General features: G+C 35.3%; 1 pseudogene; it reads right to left on the bottom strand.

Moving 5' to 3' along the window:
* Nucleotides 1–1219: 1219 nt before the first annotated feature.
* Nucleotides 1220–21271, bottom strand: LOC132685825 (heterogeneous nuclear ribonucleoprotein D-like; annotated as a pseudogene).
* Between the last annotated feature and the right edge of the window lie 1388 nt (nucleotides 21272–22659).

Below are 22659 nucleotides of genomic sequence, written 5' to 3'. Positions count from 1 at the left end.
TGAGCTCACACTTGAAGTAGTGAAGACACTCCTTGAGAATGGGAAAAGAGCCACAAGAAAGGATTAAAGGAAACAGTACTCAGTACTCACATAAGACCAAAAACTGGGCCTGTTTTTACCATATATTATGGAGTTGTGGGTATAGTACATAAAAAACTCTTGCTTAGGAGTGGAAGATGCTTAGATATAGACTAAATGCTATGTCGTGCATATATTGGGAAAAAAAAAGACACAGATTAAATGCTACCCTAGACCTGCCTAACATATCTTAAAAACAAGATATGAAACAAAATGTAGGTCATAAAAATACCCTAATATTATTGTACACTTAATAACAGTGCTTCAAAATACAGAGAACAAACAATGATACATCTCCAGGGAGAAGAAGACAAATCTACAGTTACAGTTAAATATTTTCATACCACTCTCAGTATTTGATAGACCAAATAGACTAAATATCACTGAGGATGTAGCAGACTCACCAGCATTTTAATGAATTGAAATTTGCACACATTCCACCAATAAAAGAAGCTACATTCTTTTAAAGTCCACATCAAATATTTAACAGGACTTTCCTTCCTTAGTCTGAACAATAAAACATGTTTAATAAAATTTTAAAAGAATTATGCTATACAAAGTATATTCTTTGAATATAATAGAATTCAATTTAAAATTAATCTTGAATATTCCCAAATTTTTGAATATTAAATTTAAAAGAAATAAAATAATCTAGACATTGAGGAGGAAATGAAATTAAATTGGATGTTTAACTGTATAAAACTGAAAACGCTATTTATCCAAATTTGTGGGATTCCACTAAAACAATATTTAGGAGATGATTTATAACAGTAAGCACCTATATAAGAAAAGAAGAAAGGTCTCAAATCAAGAACCACAACATTCATTTAAATAAAAACAAAAACAAAAACAAACTAGAAAATGAAGAATAAATTAAACCCAAAGAAAGGAGAAATACAATAATAAAAATGAACATGGAAATTATTAAACAGAAAGCAGAAAAGTAATAGGAAAAATTACAGTAACCAGATGTTGGTTCTTTTATTTTTATTTATTTCACATAAGGAAGCATTTACTTGAGGTTCAACATGAAATCCTACAAATAAAATTCATATAAACACAAATCTATATCCAGTTATAACAGATAGCAAAAGACAACGTATAAACAAAGAAAACTAATTGGTGGCTGTATATATTTGGACACAGTTGTGTCTTGTACAACTGATCTCAGATCAACAGATGACCAATCTTCAATGCTGTCTTACAAGATGGGTTAACTTTAGAAACCCCCTGCCATTTTCTTCAATGTCCTCCTTTAGTATGGATGGTAATTGTCTTGGTGATTGCCATGCCGTCCAGAGACCTTGCCATATGTGCTCTGTTGGCCACTGTGGTCTGCATATCCCTGTCCATTCATGTCCATAGTTGTCATAGTTATATCCAGTATAAGCATGGCTGCCATAGCCACAATAGATTTGATCACCGCCATAAGCACTATTGTAATTTCCATATCCTTGCTCATAATAGTTACTAAATCCTTGGTTCCAGTTGTGGTGCTTACCTCATCCATGATGCCTGGTACCACTCCTCCTGCAGGTGCAGCTCAGCTGCCGCACCACTTCCTCCTTTTTGTTGTTGTTGCTGCCTATATACCTCTTTGGGTTGTGCAACTTTGATCCACTTCCCAGAACCAATTTGATGGTCTCTGCTTTCTAATGATGTCTTTACTGACTCTGTACACGCGATAAAACAAAATCGTCTTGTCTCATGTGTTTTTGTATCCATGGGAATTCAATATTTTCAGTCTCTCTAAAGGCTTCAAAATATTCTTTAAATTGTTCTTCAGAAGTATCTGGGCTCGATCCACTCACAAAGACCCTGATGGGGGGTTCTTTTCCTTTCAAAGCTTTGGCCTTTTGGATGTCTATCAAACTGGTCTGTCGTCCAGTTTGTGTTCCTTCAGTGCCAAAACCTTATCAATGCTAGCAGCATCTTTGAAAAGCACATATCCAAATCTTCTTGATCTTCCAGTCACTGGGTCTGTTTTAATTGTACAGCCTACAACATCCTCAGATTGGGGAAAGATAGATCTTTCTTGCTTCTATCCCAGTTCAAGCCTCCAATAAACATTTTACTGTCATCCTGCTGATTTTTGCACGTTGATTTTGTTTTTCTCTATGTTGCTATACTTTTTCATGTCCTGCACTGAGGCGGCACTGTCAGGGTGCTGGTGTGCAGTCCCAGTGGCATCAGCAGCGGGGGTAGAGCCTGGGATGCTGCTGGCTCTAAAATAGCGGAAGAGAAAAGTTGGTTCTTTCAGGGGATCAGTAATATTGACAGATCTCTGGCGAGACTGATGAGAAAAAGAAAACACGCATGACAAATACGAGAAATGAGAAGGTTACATCACTACAGGTTGTACAGAGAGTAAAATGTTAATAAGGGGGCTATAATTAGCAATTTTATGACAGTAAGTCCAACAACATAGAAAATAGGCAAATCTAAAAGCCATTCCTAATAACTCTTAACAAATAGAAATACAAGGGAACTTCCTTAACGGAAGTTTGACAAAGGGCTTCTGTGAAAAACTTAATGCTAATGTCATGTGTAATGATTAAGACTAAATACTTTAAAGGTCAGGGAAAAAGGAAGAATGTCTGCTTTCATCACTTGTATTTCATACTGAATTGGAAGGGCTAGCAAATGCAGTAAGAAAAAAATAAAAATAAAAGCATTCTGGCTAAGAATAAAGTAAGAAGTAAAATAGTTTTTATTTACAGAATACACCCTTGGCTAAGTAAAAACTTCAATGGAATTTAACAACAACAAAAAAAGTACTAGAACTTGTAGTTGAGAATATGGTTTCTAGATTTAAAAACAATATACTTAACAATAAGTACCCTCAAAATTTAAAATAAACTATTTACAATAGAAAGAAAGTGTGGTAAGTTGATTTCAAATATTATTTGGAAATTCAGATATCCTAATGTAGGCAAAAAGACTTTGCAAACAAAAATTTTGAGAATACACAATGTCTGATTTTAAGACTCGTTATAAACCTCTATATCCCATGTCAATATGGAACTAACATAAAGATAGATAATAAGATTAACAGATGAATGAAAGAAAGCAGACAGTTCAGAGATATGTGTGTATATATGTATATGTTTATATACAGAGAGAGAGATAATGTACATAGAGAAAGAATATATAGGAAGAATAATCTTTTAAAACAAAAGTGTTGGGACATTTATATATCAGTATGCATAAAAAGAGTCTTAAATGCATACATTGAACAGTATAATAAAAATAACTCAAAATGTATCATCAACATGAAAATAAGCTACACATTTTTAGATTTCTAAAAATAAAAATTAGAGAAAAACTATGTATCCTATGTGTATGCCAAAGTATGATTTATTATATATATAAATATATACATATATATATATTGAACTTATTAAAAATAAGAATGTCTTTAAAAAGATACTATTAAGGGAATTAAAAGATAAAGACTGGGAGAAAATATTTGAAAATCACATATCTGAAAAAAAGACTTCTATACAAAATTATAATTCTCAAAGCTCAATAATAAAAAATGGTGTATCAATAAAAAAATGAACAAAATATTTCTAGCAGATAACTCACCAAAGAAAATCACAGATGGCAAACAAGTCCATGAAAAGTGTTCAAAATCATTAGTCATTAGGGGAATGTAAATTAAAACTACAATATAATACCACTACCTACACATTTGAGTAGTAAAAATAGAAAAATTGGGGTGCCTGGGTGGCTCAGTCAGTTGAACAAACTGACTTCGGCTCAGGTCATGATCTCACAGTTTGTGGGTTCAAGCCCCATGTCAGGCTCTATGTTGACAGCTCAGAGCTTGGAGCCTGCTTCGGATTCTGTGTCTTCCTCTCTCTCTGCCCCTTCCCTGCTCGCACTCTGTCTGTCTCTCTCTGTCAAAAATAAATAAACATTAAAAATTATTTTTTTAAATGGACAAAAAAAACACCTGATCATACCAACCATTTGCAATGATATGCAGGAACTGAAACTTTTATATCCTGTGGGTAGGAATGTAAAATGGTACAAGTTTTCTCATTTAGGAAAAAAGTTTAGAAGTTTGAAAAAAATTAATGTAAAATATAGATAGATCTACCATCATCTGTGTATTTCTAGGTATTTATCCAAACCAAATAAAAACATATGTCCCAATACACAGACTTGTGCATTACCATTCTAGTATCTTTGTAATAGTAAAACCTTAAAATAACCCAAATGTCCAAAAAAAAGTTGAACGCATCAACAAACTATGATATAGCTATACATTGGAATACTACTTAGCAACAAAAAAATAATTATTTACTAGTACAAAACACATTATGGGTGAATCTCAAAATAATTATTGTGAAAGAATCCTGACAAAAATCATACTCTGTGTTTGAATTCATATTAAATTAAATCAAATAGGGGCGCCTGGGTGGCTCAGTCGGTTAAGCGTCGGACTTCAGCTCAGGTCAGGATCTCGTGGTCCGTGAGTTCGAGCCCCGCGTTGGGCTCTGGGCTGATGGCTCAGAGCCTGGAGCCTGTTTCAGATTCTGTGTCTCCCTCTCTCTGACCCTCCCCTGTTCATGCTCTATCTCTCTGTCTCAAAAATAAATAAACGTTAAAAAAAATTAAAAAAAATAAATTAAATCAAATATATGATAAGAAATGAAAACAGATTAGTGGTTGCCTGGAAACAGGGTTTAGATGGGGAAGGGCTGGAAGGAGGAATTAAATATGCAGGAGGAACCTTTCAGCATTGATGGGTATGTTTAGTAATGGATAATGGTTTCATGGATATGCCAAAGTCATAAAATTGAACAGTTTAAATAAATGCAGGTTAGTTTTGCAGATCATAAAAACACATTCTGATTCACTTTCAGAAAAATAGAGCCATATTTTCTCATGTCACATGTACCAACTCAAGAAAAATATTATTTGTAACACAATCTCAGTCACATACTTAATCTTACAAAGCTTCACAAGTTCTTAATCATAAGCATCTGTGTACAGGTATTTAGGTAGATAGTGTAGCTGATGTGATATGTTTATTAAGCCCTATGAGCAATGTTAACAACAATTATACTCCTCAAGCTAATAGAACATTCATGTTTGATGTTTAAATAATTTCATTATCAAGATGAATAATAGGATTGACTTTGACAACTTTGTTAATTACTGATTTTGACAGGAAGCCAACACTAATTAGAATTTCATTTTTATAAAATGAATACACTGTTTGTAATCAGCCAAACATCCCTCAATTAAGCCAGAGCTCTAATATTGCCCAAGTTGTCATTTTAATTACTCCCTAATATATGTAGAAAAATAAGTATTTATGTTAATTGTAAAATATTACTTTATAAACAGACTAATTCATATGTGAATTTTTGGTAGTCTACTGCCATTTTGCTACATGTGATAGAGACATAAAAAGTATGTTTATCACTTCAGTTATATTTAAAAACTATAAGTTTCTAAGGATTAACCTTTTATAATTATTTTAGAAATAAAAATGTTTTACTCTCCTATGGGAATGGTAACATTGCAATAACTGCAACAAAACCCAAAAGTTTTCTTTGGGGTTCCTCAAGTTTGACCTGCAGGGCACAGGTTGATAGTATGTCTAAAGTGCACCCCAGCCAACTGGTAGACCATATGGTTTCTTCCTAGTTCACTTGGAATTGTTGAGTCTCATCTGTTTTTGGAGAAACTTCTCGAAGAAAGTCATTCTAGTCTGTCCTGTTTGTTCATGCGAATAGCAAGGTGACATTTCCACTCCATGAAATGACTGAGAATGAAAGTAGTCCCACTTGGGGGGTCCACAACGTGGCAAGTGCCCCTTTCTTTCCAGAAGTACCTTGTGTATCATTTTGTGTATCATTGAGATTGTATTTCTTGTATGGGGAACTAGGCATTAAATTTCATCCTCCTGAAAAAATAGTGATTTGCACCTTAGGGTTAGTCATAAGAATCCTTCAAGTATTTAAAATCATGGAAGACATCCAGACAGGTCAGGCTCAATTGGTTGAATTGTCTTACTTTTTGTCCAAGGTGGAGTCTGGGAGATCTTTAATACAGCCTGCTGTTTCTGAATTGATGTTTCGGACCAAGTAGAAAGGTCAATACAGACACTTAGGGAGAATGCCACCTGGCTTTCTAAGCTAAATGCTGATGGTTTATAGGGTTTATTCAGCTGAGAGTGTGGGCTACAAGGTTGAATCAATAGTACAAGTTGTTATCATTTTGCTGTTAAGGTCGTATTGGTAGTAGCTTTAGTTAAATGCCACATAAAACATTTCAAACTGATTTGGTTTCGGCCCTGTCAGTCAAATCAGAATCAGAGTGGCAGACAGTATACATGTATGGGGAAATTCTAGTGATTTGATATAGAAATGAGGGTTGGTTATTATTAGGAGATAATTCTCCCTAGATCTGTTTCATACTTGAATGACTTCTATTAAGTTGTGTTGTTTGAACTATCTTTTCAAGGATGTTTATACAGCAAACATCATTGGAAGACAGAGATAGTATCTCACTCCAGGGGAGAGGGCATAAGGATTTCTTTACCGTATAATTTGTCTTTCCATGGCAATAGTTAGGCCGGCTTGCAAACACCCCAGTTTAAGAGATTGGAGCTTTCTAAGCTTGAGGTTCCTCAGATATAATCCAAAACCTCTACATTCAGGACATCAGATGGGCCTTTTCATATTGCCTGGGGGGATGGTAGGTGGAAGGAACTGATGGTAACAGGAAGGTTAAGGTATCTATTGTGCCTTGAGTAACAGAGTTCTTTGTCTCTGACTCAGAAGTCTAATGTTTCTTGCTAACATCTATGAAACTGTGTCAGGATAACTCCTTGTTTTATAAGCAAGGTAAAAATCTCAAACATTTCACAGTTCTTGCCTCCCTTCCCTCATTTTGTAACCAAAGCATTAATTTCTGAGAATCAGATTGGTGATTCCTTGAACAAAGAGAAAAAAGTGATTGGGGCAGCAGTTATGGCTTTTTATGTTTTTTTGCACAGTTGTTATACTACTTCATGGAAGCTTTATTTTGTAGGGACCAGAGTCTTTATATTGTCAAAGCCAAAATTCTTTGAAAAGTTTGGGGGTCCCATTTTGTGAGTAAAGTCATTCTAGTAAATAGCCATAAGTCCTTGGGGGGAGAACTGAGGGATGCATTGCAGTGTATAATTGCCATAATTTTGTCTGTTCCTTCTCCTGGACTCCTGGTTACTTCTTTAGTCAGTCAGTTTAAGTTGTGAAAACTGGTTCAGATCTGAATTGGCATAGTTTGTGACTTTAAACCAAGGTAGCTATGAATTGCCCAGGCTCTTTTCTTTTGTGTAGATTAAACAGTACCTTTTTTGGTTACTTATATGTTTTATCTCGAGGGAATTCATGGTCTCTTGACCATCCCCAAGGATTTCTAAGGATTCGTTCACCTGTTTGCTACTCGGATATTGATATTCTTTATAATAATTGCAAACAATTTGCCTCTGATAGTTAAACATCGTTATTGTCTCCTTTATGTCATGCCCTGTGCTGCTCAAATGGTCAAATTTATGATAATGTATCCTACCATCAGCTCTGACATACCAAGAACATCTACCACTTTTTTCCTAATAATGCCAGTACCCTACTCACCGAAAGTGTCTGTAAGGCACTTTCCTAAAATTATAGTCAATTGGTAGGTTGATGTTGTTAATCTCTAAACCCAGGAGGTTGCTACCATATTGATAACATTTGCCAACTCCGTGTTCTGACCTTTTGTTCAAATTCTTACCAGATCCACTCCTCCCCCATCAGTATATGTGGACTAAGTCCTCCAGATCACTGAAGAGATAGTATCATTCCTCCTTTAGCTGACATTGCCCTTTGTCAGGTTGTGTAGTGACCATCCTAATTGTTGATCTTATGGCTAGGAGGTGAGGCAGAGTCAAACCTGAGTGAAGCATGTTGTCTTGAAAGATAAAGAAGTAGGCTACTTCTGAAGGTCCTGTGAATGAAGGAAGCCTAGGATTTCAAGGGTTTTTTTTAGTGCATATACTTGGCTTTCTCAAACTCATGTCTCAGTCTCCTAGTCCTCCCAGATCAGGATGCTTACATTTTCATAGTGGACTTGGTGGGTTTGACAATTAATATCATTATTCAGCTTAATATTCAGCTCCATTGTTGTCCAAGTAGCTTTGTGATAGAGAGTGCCAATCTTATGTTTGCCTATAAGTAAAAAAACACAACCCAAAGTGGGGACAATGTGGGAGTGGGAGCTTTACCTATATACTAGTGGGAATTACAGGAGATAGAGTTTGAGTTTAGACCCCTGAGGGAGGGGCCTGGTAATAAGAGTCTAAGATCAAATAGAGTTATAGCAAATAAACTTGGTTCCTTGCCAGAATTTGTTGATATCAGATTTAGGGAGGTCGGAGGGGAGGTTATTCAGATGTGGCCAGTAACTGGAGGAAGAAGGAGAAACTTCAGTGTTAACTGAGGGGAACAGTCAACTTGTCTGACACAAAGAAACACATTCTAGTAATTTTGCTGTAAAGTGAAGAGAAAGAGTAAGACAGAACTAGAGCACAGATCTGTTACCAAATATTGGACTAGGAAGAACAAAGCAGATACCCTTCCTTTTCTGACTCTAATCTCCTCTTCTTCTTCCTTTGTGGCCTGCAGGTATAGCTTCACCCTTTCCTTCTCTTTTAGCTTCCTCGTTTCTATAGTGCTCTTTGAGGGATAAAACATGTAGCCCACAAGGTACACAGGAATAAGAAAAGGGATGGAGGTATTCTGCAGAAACTGGCTGAACCATATTGGGCAGGTAAAAGGGATTACAAGCCACTATCTCTAATCCCTATGCTTTTGCAAATACAAAATTCTTTTATCCAGATGGTATCTTGTTGATCAGGGAGAGAAAGATTGGGCATCTAGTAGTTAGTTCCACATTTGTGAACAATTGAGAAGGAGACCAACGTTAATATGTTAATCTTAATATATTAACAAGGAAGAATCTATCTCAGGATCAGGGAGAATGATGACTATGAATCTTTTTATTGAAACATATTATCAGTGGAAGAAAGTAGATACAAACCACAGAAGAAAATATGTGAGAGAAGGCGGGAAACTATAAAGGAGCAGTAACTTAATTTATTATTCATTTATTAGCCAATTTGAGAGAATTAAATGGAACCAATCCATTATTTCATCAACAATAGGATGCTGATAATGGGGCTTTAAGTTAAAAGAAATGTATGTTTAAACAATATTAGCAATTAAAATAAACAAAATGTTCATATAAAGCCAATATAGTTAAAAGTATATTTCCTTTATTCCTTTATTGACTTTCCCTCAGGAAAAAACTAAGAACCATAAAGTCAGTAATTGTATGAACATTTCCTTTTAATGTCATGAGGGCTGTTGAATTCTTAACTGCATTGCCTTTCTGAAACATGGTGTGTAATATGGACTTAAGTGTGATTGTTTTTTTTCCTTTCTGAATGTACACAAACTAACTCCATATTATTAATTTGGGTGACTATTCTCCTAAAGCAATTCCCCCCTCCTTTTTTTTTTTTAACTAAAGCATTTCCTAATAATAGAATTCTAGAATCTGATATAGTTTAGAAAAAGAATATATGAGACTTTCAAGAAAATTGTCAACTTTCAGAAAGAAGTCTGAGTTAATTATTCTCTTTGGGAAGATACTGTCTGAATATAGAAGGAAAATAGAAATTTTGTAAACTGATATTGGATAAACAGGAACTGACTCAAAAGAATGTGTGCCATGCAACATCACCAATATGAAATGTTTAGTGAATGCTTACACATAGAACCTATTCTAAATGAGGCAAATACAAATATACAAACCTTCTCTAGAAGGAATTAATTGTTGTTGTTAAAAGATAACATATGCTCAGTACCAAGAGCAAGGTGCCTGTGTGGCTGGAACATGGTCATCTGGGAGAGAACAGTAGAAAATGATTCCTGAAAAAGAGTGTTGTGGCCAGATCATGTAGGGCATTTTGGAAAATAGTAAAGATTACCAATTTTATGTGAAGTATGAACTTTGGAGGATTGTAAGCAGTGAAGAGACACCATCAGATCTGTGTTTTGAAATGATTATTCAGACTGATGTATGGAGAAATGATTATAAGGGGAATATACTATAGAATATAAATAAGGGATACCAATATGGGGGCTATTGCATAGTTGGATATGTGATGGTGGTGGCTTGGATTAACATGACAGTACAGTTGTTGATAAATGATCAGACATGGGATATATTCTGAAGGCAGAGGACAGGATATTCTTCTGTTTTACTTTTTTTTTTTTTAACATTTATTTATTTTGAGAGACAGTGGTGGGGGGGAGGAGGGGCAGAGAGAGAGGAGAGAGAGAGAATCCCAAGCAAGCCCCATGCTGTCAGTGCAGAACCTGATGTGGGGCTTGATTGGATGCTTAGCCAAGTGAGCCACCCAGACACCACAGGATATTCTTCTGTTTTTATCTGGAGTATGAGAAAGAGCAGTCAGGATGCTTATAGGGTTTTTGGCTTAAGCAATTGCATGAATAGGATTGACATATAATGAAGTAAGAATTTGGGGATGGATCATGTTGGGTATGGGATATCAAGATTTCCATTTTGGACATGTGTACTTAGTGGAAGGATATACAGTAAAGCCTTGGATTGCGAGTAACTTGTTCTATGAGTATTCCACAAGATAAGCAAACATTTCTAATAAATTTCAACTTGATAAATGAGCAATGTCTTGCAATACAAATAGTATGTGATAGCAAACATCACATGATCACAACTGAGCCAATGGTTCTTCTCTGTCTCACTCACTGCAGGATTGTGGGTGATCATCTCCCATGCTTGAATGCTCAGTCTCAGACTGTGGTGTTTGGCAGAAACTAATGATTTTTCAGAATGTTGGAATGTGTCCACAAATGGCTCTAGTGTATTTTTTATCACTTCAAAGCACCTATGGATAGTCCTTTACTTTTCCATGCAAGAGTAAGCTTAGGAATGCTTTGCTTCATTCTAGGTCATTGGGTAGATTCCTTGTTAAAGTTTCACAAAAAGAAAAAGATTCCATTGGACCAATAGATAGCAGTGATTCCATTCATGATAGTGAAAGTCGTCCTATACAATTACCCTCCTCTCTCTTGTCTCCCTCACACTAGCCACGAAGGTTTTCAAAGGTTAGTGCAGGTGAATTTGTTTAATTTTCTTTATATTTTGTATTTTGTTTTTATTTTATTCTTTATTAAAAATTTTTTAATGTTTATTTTTGAGAGAGCATGAGTGGGGAAGGAGCAGAGAGAGAGAGAGACACGAATCCAAAGCAAGCTCCAGGCTCTGAGCTGTCAGCACAGATGATGATGTGGGGCTTAAACTCACAGACCGCGAGATCATGACCTGAGCCAGAGTCAGAAGTTTAACTGCCACTGCCACCCAGGTGCCCCTATATTTTGTATTTTCTTTATTATTTTGTGTTATATTACAGTATTGTAATCATTTTTATATGAATATTTTTGGGTTGTGGAACAAATCATCTGAGTTTCCATTATTTCTTATGGGGAAATTTGCTTTGATATACAAGTGCTTTGGATTACAAGCATTTCTGGAACAAATTATGCTCACAAACCAAGGTTTTACTGTATATAGTTTGGGGAAATATTTGAACCAGAGAAAAAATTGTGGCGTCATCAAGGTATATATGCCATTAGAAGTCATAGGATTAGTCCAGTGGTAGAATTATCATTGATTCCAGACAAATCATAGTTTGAGTGTAATAGTAAGAGAAGAATTTCTAGGACTAAAACCTGAGACACTCCACATTGAAAAGTTGGTCTAAAAGGGAAGTAGAGGGGCACCTGGGTGGCTCAGTCGGTTAGGCGGCCGACTTCGGCTCAGGTCATGATCTCGCGGTCCGTGAGTTCGAGCCCCGCGTCGGGCTCTGTGCTGACAGCTCAGAGCTTGGAGCCTGTTTCAGATTCTGTGTCTTCCTCTCTCTGACCCTCCCCCGTTCATGCTCTGTCTCTCTCTGTGTCAAAAATAAATAAACGTTAAAAAAAATTAAAAAAATAAAATAAAATAAAAAAAATAAAAGGGAAGTAGAGTCAGAGGCAAGCGTGAGAGGAGAAGACCACAGGAAGCCCAGTGTAAACCCTAGAAGTCTCTGTTAAATGTTGCCTCCTTTTCCTTCCAATCATTTTTACAATGTTAGTTATGTGTTTATTTCCCTGTTTATATTATTAATGTCTTTATTAGAATGTAAATTCTTTGATAAATTGCTCATCACTTTATATCTAATCCATTCCATGGCGTCCACCATACCTAGGTGCTAAAAAAATATTTGATGGTTAAATAATTACTTTGTAACGTTATCCACGAAATACTCTTTTTTAATGTTTATTTTTGAGAGAGAGAGAGAGCATGAGGGGGGAAGGACAGAGAGTGAGGGAGACAGAGAATCCAAAGCAGGCTCTGCACTGTCTGAGCCGAAGTCAGACACTCAACTGACTGAGCCACCCGGGTGACCTCATGAAATATTCTTTCAGTGAGTAATATGAATGATAAAAAGTATTTTACTTCATAGAGGTTTTTATTGATTTTTTCTGTGAATATCAATATATTGAAATCCAAATATTTTATTGTACTTCTATTGCTTTCCTCAGATTATACATCTTTTTAGTATTTATAATTTTATGTATATTTACTATTTTCATTTTAAAATTTACACACAGAAATATTATATTAAGGGTCTATAAATACTGTCATACATTTAAAAAATATATTTTATGGGCTCACTTGGTGAAGTGTCCAACTCTTGATTTCAGCTCAAGTCATGAACTCATGGTTTGTGAGATCGAGCCCTATGCTGGACTGTCCTGACAGCATGGAGCCTACTTGGGATTCTCTGTCTCTCTTTTTCTCTGTCTCTTGCCCCGCTCATGCTCGCTCTTTTTCTCTCTCAAAAAAAATAAATTAATTAAATAATTTTATTTTATATTTATTCCTTTAATGTATCTGGAGTACATCCTGAAGAAAATTGTGATGTGAAGAGGAAAATATATTTTTTTCCTGTCAAGAAAATAACTCTAGCACCTTTTATTTAATACTTCTTCCTTTCAAGATAAGCATAAGGCATTATTTTAGAAATCCATTCTAGTAAAACTTACTTATAGAAAAATGTGTAAGTCATAATGCGTAAGTTGTATGATTTTCCACATAGTGAACATGCTCATACAACCAGGACTCAATTGTAACCAAATTCTGTTTATCTGTCTATAGATTCATGATGTTTCTATTTGCCTCATTTAAAAAACGTTTTGTATATTAAAAATGTGATTTTAAAATGTAGATGGAGGTGTATGTGATCTAAAATGCATTGATTGGCAGAATCCAAGAAACTGGTCTTGCATCCCCATCACTCTTTCACCCCAAAGTAACACTGACATCCCTACCTCACCCACCATAGTGTTGCATTTTTAAAATAAATTAAATAATGCAGGACACGTTTACATTTCTTAACTTTTTACCCCCTCAGTATTATGTTTGTGAGATCCATTCCTGTTACATGGCAATGGTTCATTCATTCTCATTGCTCGGTCTGTGGTACTCTTGTGTATCATGTTATAAGCATTCATTTTTCTGTTAGTAACCATCCAGATGTTTATTATATTTCAGTCTTTATGGTAATAAAAATTCAGTGTTTCATTGGACAAGTTTTTGTATTTCTGTTATGTATATGTGTAGGAATGTGTTGTCTACTTAGTTTCAGTAGTTATAGCCAAATAATTTTCCAAAGATGTGTATCAGGTTAAAATTTTACCATCAGTAAATAAGGGTTATACTTGCTCCATATTTTGCTTTTTTAGCAATTTTGGTTGGTTTGAGCAATATTTTGCTGTGGTTTCATTTCTATTTCCTTGATTACCAATAAGTTGAACAATTTGCCATATGTTTATCTGTTACTCAAATATCCTCTTTTTTGAAATGAGTATTCAAATCATTCACCTATTTTTCCATTGTGTTTGTCTTTTTGTTATTAATATGTAAGGAATATATATTATATGTTACTATTTAACTATTCTATTATAGCCCAGTTTATCAATTCCTTTTTTACCCTTTATATTGAGTAATTTTTGTTTCCTAATTTAAAATCTTTATTTACTCCTAAGGTCATAAATATATCCTCCTCTGTGTTCTTTTATAAACTTCATTGTCTTAACTTTCACATTTAGATTTACAATCCATCTAAAGTTAATATTATGTGATATATAATCAGTTGGTGTGTGTGTGTGTGTATATATATATATATATTATATAAATATAAATATATATATATATTTATATATATATATATAATATATATATTAATATATATATAAAATCAATCTCCAATTGACCTTGCATCATTTATTAAAAAGACTATTTTTTTCCCTGTAGCAATTAAGTGGCTCCTTTTTATAATTCAGATAAAAATCTGTCTCCATGGGCATCTGGGTGGTTCAGCCAGTTAAGTGTCTGAATCTTGATTTTGGTTTAGGTCATGATCTCACAGAGAATTCACGCCCCATGTAAGGCTCCACCCTGACAGTGTGGAGCCTGCTTGGGATTCTCTCTCCCTCACTCTCTGCCCCTCCTCTCCTCAGTCTCTCTCTCTCTCTCTCTTTCTCTCTCTCTCAAAATAAATAAATAAACTTAAAAAAAATCTTTTAAAAAAAGTCTGTCTCCAGATTATCTATTTTTTTCCTGTGTTCTATTTATCTGGCGGTATCACTGTATTCTAACCAGTGTAACTTTATAATGTTATGATACCCGGTAGTATAAGTTTTCCAGTTTGTTTCTTCTTCCGGTTTGTTCTAGCTGTCGTAGGTTATTCATGTTGGCATATACATTAAAAAAATAGCATTTCAACTTAAAAATACTGTACTTTTGATTGTGATTTTGATGAATCTATACATAGAATTTGAGGTGAATTGACATCTTTATAATACTGACTCTCTAATTTATATCACGGGGTATCCCTTCATTTATTATGTCATCTTTAATTTCTCTCAGTTAAGTTTTATAGTGTTCAATGTAGGACTATTACACATCTTGCTTTTATTTATTTTTATATTTTATATTACAAGCTATTATAATAGTTCTTTAAGGCAAATGCTCACATGGTTTTTGTGTGCTCAAAAATATTATTTTACTTTGACTTTGAAAAATATTTTAGTGGAATATGACCCTTTTGATTGACAGTCAGCACTTTAGGATGAAAATTTAAAACCCATCTACTGCATTCTTAACTTTTGTTATTGTATTTTTCACTTCCAGAAATTATCTTTGACTTTTTTATGAATCCCAATTCTTTGGAGAAGTGCTCTAAATTTTTATCTATTTTGTCAATCTTATTTTTTGTTAACTAGAACTTATTAAGCATAGAACCTTAAAAGTCTTTGATAATTTTAATATATGGATCATCTGTAGGTAAACTTCTGTTGACATTTTTTGTTACCCTCATTTGTGTCGTGCTTAGTTTGCTTGGCAAAATTTTTATTAAAAGCCAGACGTTGTGACAAAAAAAATTATAAAAATTCTAGATGATGTAAATGCCTCTAGAGAGAGATCACTCTTTTCTTTGCAAAATGGGTAATGCGGGGATTGAGCTGAGTTTAACCCAATTTACAGTTTTAGACACTTACTATTTACTCCTGCTTGCATTTTACATTGTGGTCTCACCTGCCCAGCAGTTTCATAAGTTGTTGTATTTATCAGGGACCCACCAGCCTGGCAAGATAAGAATAAAACTTGTCTTCTCAACACCTCAGGGCTTCAGAAAACTATGATAGTTTACAGAAAATCTCTGCCTTGCATTTTAGTCTCCACTCTATACTGCTTGAAAATTCCATAATAATTTTGGTAGAACATCTGGTACATTTTTGACCTCAGTTCTCCATTTTTGTTTCACTAGAGTCCTCAGCCTTTAAGTCTCTAATTTTTTTTTTCTGTTCAACTAATGTAAAACTGTCAGTGCTGTGCCCAGCCCACACCTACAACTTCCGATTTGCCTGGAATCAGCAAATATCCTGTAAGACAATATTGATGCAGTATGATGGCCTCCTTTTTGAGAGATTTCTCATGTCTGTGATTTTTTTTTCTGCTAAAGTTGAATTGCCTCATCAATTTACCTGTGTCTTCAAACACTGTTTTTGTTATGTTTTCTTTTGTATTTTATGTAGATTTTCTAGTTGAGTATCTCTCAAAAGAGACTCATTCTCACTATGTGATATATTCTTTTTTTTTTTAATGTTTGTTTATTTTTGAGAGAGACAGAGAGACAGAGCATTAGCAGGGGAGGGGCAGAGAGAGAGGGAGACACAGAATCAGAAGCAGGCTCCAAGCTGTCAGCACAGAGCCAGACACGGGGCTCAAACTCATGAACTGTGAGATCATGACCTGAGCTCAAGTCAGACGCTTAACCCACTGAGCCACCCAGGCACCCCACCAGGTGATATATTCTTAAATCTCAAAATCAAGAGAATAAATTCTATAGATCTTGGTCTGAAGACGTGCATGCACACACAAACGCTCTGAATATATATATATATATATATATATATATATATATATATATATATATATATATATATATATACATACACACACACACACACACACAATTATTACAATGATTACTGTTCATCAGGAATATAGTCAACGGTATTGCAATAGTGTATGGAGACAGGTGGTAGTTACCATCTGAGCATAGCATAACCTATAGACTTGTGGAATCATCATGCTGTACACCTGAAACTAACGTAACATTAAGTATCAACTATGATTAAAAAAATGAGTGCTGTTCACTTTTAATCTATAGGTAGTCTTATTTTTTATTTTAATTTTGTTATGTCCCTATAGTTTCAAAAATTTCAGACAATGAAAATGGAAAACTATCCTTAGCAGAAGTAAACTTAAATTGAAAAGGAATATGATTTATTAATGAGATATGTGTGGGTGCTATTTGGAGTTTTTAGATTATTCTTTTATAATTCAATAACAAAATGTATTTAGTGATAAACATTTTGTTTTGATCTATCAAAAATAAATTTAAATATTATTATAACATTAGGGATAGTGATAACTGTCATTTATTTATTTTTCATAAACAGGGTTTTTATTATTATTAGAGTAAGCATGGTCTTCTAAAGACCATGTTGGTTATCTTTGGTTTTCCTGGGGGTGGGGGGAAGAACTCTGTGCCTCTGCTACTGTTATCTAATAGATTTTTACCTATGAACAGTTGAATGAGTTACAAGATTGCTTTTTAAATAATACATGAGCTTGAACCCTATGATAACATTTTCAGAGGATAATTATTTGCTAGAAAAATGTATTTGAGAGCATGTAAGGATCTTGTGAATCCTTTCAATCACTTTAAGTGCATATCTAAAAAGCTTCCAAATTAAGTATACAATGCTGGCTGATGTTCACTTGTTGTTATTTTAACTCACACTGACAGTTATATACTACCTCTGTGTATATACTGTTTATATATGTGTTGATATACATGTATTATATACATGACTATATACCTTGTGGCTGTTTCTGTGATGCGAACATCAACATCAAGCAGTATGTATTCAGAATATTTAGTTTAGGTGGATTATTTTAAAGCTGTTTTTGTTTGAGAGAAATTTAAACTGTATTCTGCATTCTAAATGTCTTTAGAAGTTTCAACATTTGATGGAATTAAACACACAATTAAAAAATATGATTTAGCTTGTTTTGAAGTGTGGGGTTTATAAATATTGTTACCAAGGTGATGATTTCATTTAATGAAAACATCCCTTGACAGAATCAGATTTGGGACATGAAAAAGTTCAGTTAATAATAGTTTATGTAACGGATGAACAACAGAAGTTAACCTTTTCTTATTAGGAGGTATTTATTTATTTACTGACTTACTTACTTACTGAGATGAGAGAGTAGCTTTAATGGATTCCCCAAATGCATAATAGCCAGAGAAGCAAATCGGGTCATGATAAATAAATGAGGATTTTGGTACACTTCCTTTTTAAAAGGTGTAAGTATTTCCTTATCTAGGGGAAAGGTAGCTGGCAATGGTTATTTGGGGAAGATATTATTCCATTATTATCACAATTAAAGGCTGAACAGTGTAATGGGTAAGAATCTAACATCAGGAGTGAGATTGCCTTGGCTTATATCCCAGCTGTACCATTAACTAACTGCATGGTTTTGAGAAAGTTACTGTGTCTCACTTTCCTCATCTTTACAGTTGAGGAAATAATAATATTAATAAATAGGGTAAGTGTTGAGGTTTAATTATTGTATGTGAGATGCTTTGAACAGCACTGTTATTATCATGGAGATCAAATATTGAAATAATTTCTGAGAAAAACAGGTAATATATTCACATTCACATTTTATTTGAAAGAGATAAACTTTCTTTAATGTATTATTCTTACGACCAAAAATACATTTTGGAAAATGTGCTGAAAACAAACATGTGTAATAGCCCACATTATCAGAGTTTGCCTTTTGAAATGTTGAGGATCAGTCATATTGTTGAGACTTTATTTTTCTTTGCCCAATTAGTATTTTGCATGTGGTATTTTTCTATCATGGGAGTTCATGTTTTTTAGCATAGGATATAAGTAGGATAGCTATTTGCCATTTTTTTACAATGGGAAATTCAAGCAGTCTTCTGTAATCTTTAGATCTATCTGCATCAACCTTTGGTAGTTTTTTATTCCTTTCATACTAAGATATTCCATGATAATCTTATACTTTCTCTGCTCCACCTCTGGGATCTTCAATTTCTCTAAGAAGCTTTGCTTCCTATAACTAGGGTATGGTATTTAGAAAACATCTGGGTATTGATATTTTCATTGCTCCCAGGCTGTCATTGCTTCTATGTATCATCAGCAAACATGTGTTGATATCTATCTTATCTATCAACCCACCCACTTACCTACCTGTATGTGGGTATTAAAAACCATAGACAGACATTAGAATCCTCCAATTCTAATCTAATTAGCACAAGGTTCTTCTAGCATCTCTTTAAAAATATTTGTAATTTCCTTTTCCAACAGAAAGAAACAAATCTCCCATTTCCTACATTTATCATTTGCTTAATCTTCAAATACAAATGAAGTACTTGATTCAGACTCACTAATCCACATCACTATGGAAAATGAACCTACTATCAAGAGTTCAACATGGGTTTATAGTTCTTTGATTTTTTAGCGGGAAGCACGAACACTTTTAAAGTGTCTGCGTGATATTTGCTGATATGTTGGGGAAAGCAAGACTAATTCAATGTAAATGGAAAGGAAACCTCATAAGTACATGGATATAGAGAACAGTGATGCATGGGTATGGGTATTATTTTAACAGTCCATCACATTGTGTCACTGGACCCAAATGACTCCTAACCCTTCACATTTAATGTATACTCACTTATAAGGTCCCCCAAGTTTAATCTAATCATGGATTCAGGATCATAATCCATTATTTTGTGAGCATATCAAGTCTGTATGTACACGATGTACGTCCTCTTCTTTCAAAGTTCTCTGAAGCAAAAAGACAAGTTATCCAGCCTGCATACTGTTTCCAAATGGTTACACTCTGTGGTAGGCAGAATTCTAAGATGCCCCCCCCAGATTCCTCCTCCTAGTGTACATGCCCTGAATAGTTGTTTCTCTTTCTGTGGGGATGGGACCAGAGAATATGATGGTCTTTCATATGATTAGATTACTGATCACTTCACTTTCAGTTAATCAAAGTGGTGATTACCCTGAGTGGTCCTGATCTGAACAGGTGAGTCTTTTAAAAGAAGGTGAAGCATCAGAGACATGCTTCTTTTGATTTAGAAGGAAACACACTACCAGTTCGTAGAGAAAACCGTGTGGCAGGGATGATAGGTGTTCTCTAGTAGTTGAGGTCCTTCGTCCTGCAACCAGAAACTGAATTCTGCCAACAGTAATCTTGGAAGAGTTACTTGAGTCTCGGAAGAGATGATGGGTCTGCTCAACACCTGGAATTGAGCCTGGTGAGACTCTGAACAGGGAACGTGGCAAGTTGTTGGTACCCAGACTCCTAACCCATAGACATTGTGAGATAATAAATTTACGTTCTGTTAAGGCGATGGTTTGTGGTAATTTATAATGCAGCAATAGAAAACGAATGTGTGCTCCCATTTAAAACAATAGAGAGGAAGAGCTTGTTCAGAGAAATTGTGAAAGTCAGGCACATGTCTCCGGTTTTCTTATCCTAACAGCAGGGAATGGTCTCTGATTTGGGCCCCAGTTTTGCTCCCTAGGAGCACTTTCTTAGCCTGGCTTTCTCTGTAGTTCTTGGCTCTACCCTTTAGACTGTCCATCCTGTTTCAAAAGAAATGGTTCATGTTTGCAGCAAAGCAACCCTCCTGCGGTGTCTGTTTCAGAAATGGGGCCAAGAGACCTCATTTAATTTCGAATTTCCTCAGCCCCTGCTTCTCAGTCCAAGCTGGCAGCGTTTTTAATAGTACCCTTATTTAAATAACTTTGTGAGTTTCCTATGACATTTTGGAAGGCTTACTCCCTGCCCCAAAAGTCACATTAATTTCATGACAAACTTCTCTCTACCTTAGGGGTGTCAGGCAACTATGTAACAATATTCATATGATTTTTTGAATTCCATTTTTGTCAAGCTGATAAGATCTATTAGGCACAGCTTAAATCTCTCTGAGATCTTTAGAAAAGCCTTTGCTACTATATCTTTGCTTTGATCTTTACCTTGAGGCCACTTATTGCTTCAGAATCTTTGCCAGACCCAGAGACTTGAGATGGAAAAGCTTTATTTTCCAAACCAGCTGGTCGTGACGCCTCCATTTTTTCCCTCCAAATTGACCTTGCAACATGAATGATTCATTTTTATCTCTTCTCTTTGTTCTCATACCTTATCCTACCCAGCTAAAAGAAGCCAGCAGCTATTTTGCAAATGTGGCTAGAACATGTCCTTAGCCAGATCCTCTAGCTCCTTAGGTACAGTTACTGTCTTTCCGGGAACTTTCATGTTGCCCGGTTGTTCTGTCTCTACACATTTGGGTCCCCAGTATCCCATCCTCCACAGCAGTTTCCTCACCACTTTTACAGACACAGTAGCAGTTTGTTTGATGTTCCTCCAGGCTTGACATTAGGCCTCTCCCTGCTGTTCCTCCTCTAGTACCAGCCTCTCCTGCTGCTGCTGGTCACAAAGACAAAGCAGTATTTTAGGTTTTTGTTATGACATTGCTCCATTTCAAGGTACTATTTCTATACAGTCTATAATCGTACACACACACACACACACACCTCGAGAACCAGAGGCTTAACACACCAACAATATTTTTTCTCATAATTCTGTGGCTCTGCAGTTTGGGCTGGATTCAACTGGATGTTTCTACTACTGTTTTCTACTGGAGGTACTCGTGTGACTGGTCATTCAGTTGGGGCTAAATGGACTCACAGAACATTAGGTGGTTACTGTTGATTGTCATCTGGGCTGCATGTCTACAGCTTATTACCTGGACTTCACACATTAGAAATAATACAAGAAGCCCCAGTGAGAGGTGTATGTGTGTGTGTGTGTGTGTGTGTGTCTGCTTTTGTTACTTTTGCTCTTGTCCTATTAGACAAAGCAAGCCCCATGGCCAAACCCAGAATCAATGTAGAGTTGACTACAGAGGACATATATGCATATGTATATGCATATATATGTAATACATACAGAAAGGTTCGTTGGGTGTCATTACTCTGATACCTTTCAGTTTGTTGATAGGTCCTATAATTTTAAAACTATGGGTTAAAACCCTAACCCTGTGACTCCCCCAAGCCCCAAATGCCACAGTTACTTAAAATTTTGGGTACCATGCCTGGGTTTGCTGTGTGCATTTTTCAGTGTACATTGGATCATTTGGTTACCTACGTGGTCATCTGGGGCGCCTGGGTGGCTCAGTCGGTTAAACGTCCAACTTGGACTCAGGTCTCCATCTCGCGGTCTGTGAGTTCGAGCCCCACGTCGGGCTCTGGGCTGATGGCTGGGAGCCTGGAGCCTGCTTCCGATTCTGTGTCTCCCTCTCTCTCTCTGCCCCTCCCCCGTTCATGCTCTGTCTCTCTCTGTCTCAAAAATAAATAAACGTTAAAAAAATTAAAAAAAATATTTTTCCTAAATCTCAGAGTCTGGTATGAATTTTTTTCTGCCTTATTACTGTATTATTTATATTTCTTGGTTCCACTTGAATTTCCAGAGGTTGTCTTTATAGAACATTCACCTTCCATCCTGTCCTGATATCCTTTTTCTGTTCCCCTCGGGGAGAAAGCGCTTTCTTCTCTAAAGAAGAGGAAATGTCATCTTTAAGTTATAATGATGACTGTGGATGAGCTCTTTCCTCAAGTAAGTTATATTGCAATTAGAAAGGAAGATTTCTGAACAACTTAATCTTATACTAACCCTAATTTAATTTAGGAGAGTATGGTTTTGAAGAAGTAAGCTTGAAAGAATTTTCTCTTTCTGCCCTGATTTCTTAGTAAAAAACCCATGGCA

Source organism: Panthera onca, chromosome F1 (genome assembly GCF_046562875.1).
Source record: "Panthera onca isolate mPanOnc1 chromosome F1, mPanOnc1 haplotype 2, whole genome shotgun sequence".
Lineage (NCBI taxonomy): Eukaryota > Metazoa > Chordata > Mammalia > Carnivora > Felidae > Panthera > Panthera onca.
This window is presented reverse-complemented; position numbering and strand designations above follow the sequence as displayed.